The 6,000-nt window shown below is 50.5% G+C and overlaps 1 protein-coding gene across 2 annotated transcripts in view; it reads right to left on the reverse strand.

The window, feature by feature from the left end:
* The window catches only part of USP9X (ubiquitin specific peptidase 9 X-linked), a 103,310-nt gene extending 99,870 nt beyond the window's left edge, over positions 1-3,440 (reverse strand). For both annotated transcript variants that reach the window (XM_065070036.1, XM_065070030.1), the window contains exon 1: positions 3,038-3,440. The gene's annotated coding sequence lies outside the window, so the exon portion shown is untranslated. The remainder of the gene's footprint in view (positions 1-3,037) is intronic.
* Positions 3,441-6,000: the final 2,560 nt, after the last annotated feature.

A 6,000-nucleotide genomic window follows, 5' to 3' on the forward strand; every position in this document is an offset into this window, starting at 1 on the left:
CTACTGATTTAATTAAACAATATTTGTGGTTACAAGAAAAAGAATTAAAGTAAGTGTAATAGTTTTTGGAGCTGGGGGGCACTCTGTTTTTCAAAACAACAAAAAAAATGCACTTTGAGTGAAAAACAGTAAGGAATACCTTTGATTCATTTACTTTACAAATGAGGCTATCCTGCTTAGGATATATAAAACAATATTTCTGAGAAAAGAAATAACATATATATATATGCAAACACTCAGAGTACTACCTAACACAAAAGCACCTGCCATTCAAATACCTGAAGTAAGTTCTGAACTTATTATATTTTCAATACACAGCTGATAGGATCATAACTTTAAACTACTTTAAAGCAATTTGTTCAACTACTAAATAACTGAATTCCTACCTATTTTACCAGAAGCTGTATTATATTGGAAAGTCCTAAATTAATTTCTATATTAAATGCAAGATATCTTGGAACAAAGGTATTACAGGTACCTTCGCTTTCTTAGAAGCCTACTTAATTTTGTCAATACGCACTAATACACTATTTTTGTTTATCCTGAGTCTCACCTGTAAAAATTCCAGAATATTAATAAAATATATAAACCTAAAAGTGTGCGTTTAGAACAGAGTAGCTGTACTGCTCTACTTCTGAGTACAAATGCACCACAACGTGGGAAATAAAATGTTTATATAAGGGTGACAGTGTTTCACAGATAGAGAAAGAGTAAATAGTTTTGCTACCACCATTCTTATTGATTACCACCTCCAGATGTAGTCTTCCTGTCAATTCAATCGGCAGAAGCATCACCACAAGGGCAAATTCTGCAAGACATGAAGCAGCTGCACCCTGGAAAGACTAAGAGGGTAGCCAAAAGAAATAACATTAAGAAAACCTACACAAAAGTACAAAAGATACTGGAGAAAAAGAAAAAAAGTTATGATGCTATGATACAGTCTTACGTCTATTTTTCATTTATTTTTAGCTAGCTTCCTCCCCCCCACAATGCTGATACTTGAGTTTCTTCCACTGCAGCTTTATGATTGTTTTTCATTCAAAGCTACCATTAAACATCACTATTGTCCAGTGTATTGCAACAGAATAATCAATACATGTATTTTATATGATTCCCCAAAATTCTTGATATTTCCTACTACATTTTGTTAGTTCAAAGAATCAACATTACTTAAACTCAAAGAATCAAAAGCATTATTAAAAAAAAAAAAAAAACAAACAACACAAAACCTACAAACAAGTAAAAAAAAATCCAACACCCTTTTGTACGACTTAGATTTTGCTGAAATAAATACGTTACTTGATCAGGAATGTTTATGGTGGGGAGCCCTGCCAGTTTCTCAAAGTAAAACCTTAAAAGATGAAGAATGAAGTCAGCTGCCTGCATATTTCAGTCAACCCTACATATTTCTTACTAAAGACACTATTTCAATTCCATAATAAAGGTCAATCCTCCAAACACCTGTCAGTCTCTTCCTAAACTTTAACAATTTTAACATCCATTTGTCAGGCATTTGAGAACCTGGAAAACACACATTACCCAGTCTGTTGTAGCAAGTGTTGCCACTAGTATACTTAACGTTGCATATTAAATTCAACAACTTTTTAAAAATACAGGTCCTAGTTCTACAACTAGGTCAGCAAAAGTGGGCCTTGTGCTAGCTTTGAGCCTATGACCTCAGAGGGTCTTCAGGATGAAACAAGACTTCCAGGGATATAATTGCAGAACTGTGAATATACATCAAGTTGTACAGACAACGCGAAGACAGCTGAGATAGACACAATATATCTACAGTGAGCTTGGCAGTCCCTTGAACCTTTAATAAGAACAATTATTTTGTGAAATAACTTTTTCCTATACACTCCTGCGTTGTGTATTATTGCACATTCCAAAATACTTCTGAGAGAGCAACCTGAAAATGAAATATGACGTCTTACGAACAACCTCAACACTTTTGGATGCTTCTATGAAACAAAATCACTTAAGAATAAAATAGATTTTTTTCAAAGGCTATTCTCTCAGTATACAAACAATGCTGCACAAGGTGGGACAGCACACGTTAAATAATGTGATTACCAACACACAAAAAAACCCCAATAACCCATCCAACTAGTGAAACCCTTGGTTTTCTTGAGGACAGTAACAGAGAATATCGGTGGCCAAACTGCATGCAACTACCCCTGACACACACCTTGGACAAGGGGAGAGGGTTATACTGCCTAAAACAAATGGCAACAGACGAGCCCCAAGACATAACTTTGAGAATAAGCGGAAGGGCGAACTGGAGGAAGAATATGAGAAAAGCCACGAACGCTTTTTGTGCATCGAAATAGGGCTGCTGGAAGCCGAGACTAGAGGAGTGGCCTACGCGTTAATAATGTTTACAGCGGGCGTGAAGGAGCTGGTGCTGGTGGTTTTCATTGAGACTGTAGGCAAAGCGCCTCGGCAGGGCCTTATTTCCAGGCGTCGCCCGGGCCTACACGGCTCCAATCACTCCACCTCAGTAATGGCGTTCGGTGCGAAGGGAAGCGAGAACCAGGGGAGGCAAAGCTGGGTGCAGCGCTGCGGGGAGCCACCGGGCCCTCTTCGCCCGGCGGCACCGGGGGGAACGACGGGAGAGGCCGGCCGGCGGCTGGCAGAGCCCCCCGAGGGGCGCGGAGCACTTCCACTCCCCGGCAGCCGGAGAGAGAATGAGGAGCCGTCAGCCATTTTCCCTTGCCCTCCAAAACACCAGCGATGCAGGGCCACACGCCGGGGGCTGCGAGGGAGGCGCTGCCGCCACCCGCCGCCCGTTATCCCCACCCCCGCTCGCCGCCCCACGGGGCCCGGCTCGCCCCCTCCTCCCCGCCGCACCCCGCTGTCCCGCACCCCGACCCGGGGAGCCCCATCCCCGGGGAGCGCCTCCCCTCCGCTCTGCACGGCGGCGGCCGCCGGCTGCAGCACAGAACAGCTGCCCCCACGCAGCCGCTTCGCCTCGCCGCGTCCCGGCCCCGGCCTCGGCTCCGGCCCCGCCCGGGCACAGCGCTCCGCCACTCACCCCCGCACAGCTTCCCCTTGTCCCGCGGCTGCTGCTGCGACGGCCCGGTGCCCTCCTGGATGCTGCCGAAGGAACAGGGCCGGAGACTGCCTCATCCCAGGCAGCCAGCAGGGCAGAGTCTCATGCCAGGCCCCGCGATCCCGGACGTGCAGCCGGCTGACTGAGGGGGCGGCTCCGCTTCCACGGGACCCCCCGGGCGGGCTCCGTGTACTGCGACGGGAGGGAAGAAGGCGAAGTTGCCGCCGTTGCCCGCGCTTCAGATCCCGGACCTGGCTGCTCCGCTCTCTCCGGCGCCGGCGGCACCGCTGGTGCGTTTTTCCTGCGTCACCAGCTCCTGCCCGGCGGCCCTGGGCTTCGGCTCTGGCTGGGGCTTGGTCGGGGCCTGCGCGCTCCGCTCCGCCCCGTCCGGGGACCGGGCGCACGCGGGGGAGGGGGCGCACACGCACCCCGCGCCTCTCGCCGGGGCCCGGGGCTCGGCTGGGCGGCAGCGGCCGCTGTGCGGGGGGCAGGCAGGCGAGCAGGAAGGAAGGTGGCAGCGGAGGGGCCGGCCCGGGCGGCGGGAGCGCTCCGCGCTGACGGCTCCGTGCGTGTGGGGGCAGGGGAGGGCGGGGGGTGGGGGGAGGGAGCGAGGCGAGACGCGGCGGCGGCTGCTCGCGCTCCCGACGGCGGCGGCGCACCTCCGTCTGGCCAGGCCCTGGGCAAGATGGCGGCCCCGGCAGAGCCTTCCGCACCGCAGGCCCCGACCTAGCGCGGCAGCGGCTCCGCCACCCCAACGGCGTGACGCGCTCCCCGCCCCCGTCTCCCCGGGCTGTCACTCACGCCGCAGCGGCGAGGCCCGGGCCGCGGCCCGCCTGCCCCCACCCCCGTGTGTGCGAGGGGGAGCGCGCGCGAGGAAGGCGGGGGGGGAGGACGGTGGCGTGTGTATGTGTGCGCGCGCGCGGCCGTTTCACGTCGGTTGGGCTCGAGCGGGTTCCATTGTGACCCTCTGGGCGAACCGCGCGGAGGGCCCGGATAATGACGTCACGCAGCCGCTGCCGCCGCGTTGGGCCTCGCCGGGCCGGCAGCTGGGGCAGCTACGCCGGCGTGTCCCCTTGGGCCTGGCGGTGGCGGCCGATAGGCGGTGGCGGGCTGCACCGCTCCGCTCGCGGGTCGCCGTGCGAGAGGGCGGGAGGACAAAGCCGGGGGAAGGGGGGGCAGACGCGCCCCGGCTGCCCGCTTGCGGCCGGAGGCGGGCGGGAAGCCCTGGCGGTTACGGGGCGCCCGTTCGCCGCCTGGGGCTGGGAACACCCTGGGCGAGCAAGGCGGGAGGCGGGGTTTTCCAGTGCGTGCGCGGTCGCTGCGGATGTCGCAGCGGTCAGCGCAACGACGGCCGGGCCGTCCCGTCCCTCGGTCACTGGCCCCTGCTAGGCCGCGGGCTGGGCGTCTGAGAACGGACTTCGGGCTGGGCCTCGGAGCTGACATGGGTGACTTCATTGCTCAGTGAAACGCTGCCTCCCTCAGCACAGATACCTGGTGTGGGGATGGCAGCAGTTAAAAAGCTAAACGAACCTTCTGTTGCTCGTTTCTTCCTTCCACGTGCGTGACTGCTCTACAGCGTCAAGTCAGTAGAATCCCACACTATGTAGATGCTCTGTATGTTATAGTAACCAGGGAAACTTTAAACCTGGATTTAAAACCTGGAAAAAAATGCGAAAGTGTGCCTTGTGGAAGGACAGAAGTTTAGCAGACATGGGAAACTTGGACTTGGAGGATACCTGAAATAATGCTTAATTTTTTGTTTTGTTTGTATTCCAAGGTTGGAGTCTCATTTTAACAGCACTATTCAAGAATTTCAGAGCAGGAAGTGAAAAATACAGTATCCAGCTGAAAACACGGGTGGAATTTGTGTTGCATGGGTTGGAATTTGCCCAAGAGGCTGGAGCTAACACCCTTAGCTCTTGTGCAAAAAGTTTATCTTTTGGACCATGCACTGACAACGACTAAAATACCAGTTGCTCATTGCAGGAGCTGTGGGTAGGTTGTTCTCTGTAAAAAGGTAGAGCTCAAAACCAAGTGGTGATATCTACTGTTATTTCTTATTTTACCAAAGTTAGAGTTAGTCCTTGTTTTTGCTAATGATTAGATAGTGTTCTTTGGGAAGGAAATCTGAAGTACGTCTCTACATTAACCACTCAGTTAACAAAGGATGCAGCTGCATCATCACTGCACAAATGTAGCAGTTATTTACTGAGAATATTTTTACATGTAATCGTAAAAGAATAGCACTTTTATCTTGTTTTCCATTCCTCTGAGCATGTTATTGTAGCCTCCTTTCTCCTTTTTTGTCCTTTATCAATTTCTTTATCAATTTTCTCTCCTGTTTGCAATTTATCTAGTTTGTTCTCCTGGGAGAGCGTTTTAAACTACGGCAACTATAATGCATTTGACTTTCCTTGCCTGCCACGGTATTCTCCCTTGAGTTCTTTGTTGGTTTTGGTGACTTAGAGCCACAATGGCACCTCAAACAATTGTATATTTTTTGACACTTCTTATCCTTAAAAATTAACTGCTGTGTTTATTGAGGTTCATTTCTTTTTATTGTTAAGTAGACCCCTGTCTTAATGGCAGCCCAAATACTGTGTTCCTACTAACTACTGTGGCTTTTTTGGCAGAGCCAAACAGTAACACATCAGTGGATTTTTATAATGTGGGCAACCGTCTGCCGAGAAATTGACTGTCAGTTCACATAAAAGTCAACAAAAAAACCAACATATGAACAATACTTGTAGAAACAATACTCTTACAACTTGTAGCAAGTATTCCCTCTTGTGAAGAAGGGTTCCTTCACCCAAGAGGAGTGGAAGCTCTGATTAGTTTAATTGAAACCTTAGGTTTGGGACAAACTGATTCCGTTTCAGCTTTGGTGGTATTTTTATGATCTTAGATGAGAATTTATATACAGTTTGCAGAAGCATAATGAGATA

Source organism: Columba livia, chromosome 1, assembly GCF_036013475.1.
Source record: "Columba livia isolate bColLiv1 breed racing homer chromosome 1, bColLiv1.pat.W.v2, whole genome shotgun sequence".
Classification (NCBI taxonomy): Eukaryota; Metazoa; Chordata; class Aves; order Columbiformes; family Columbidae; genus Columba; species Columba livia.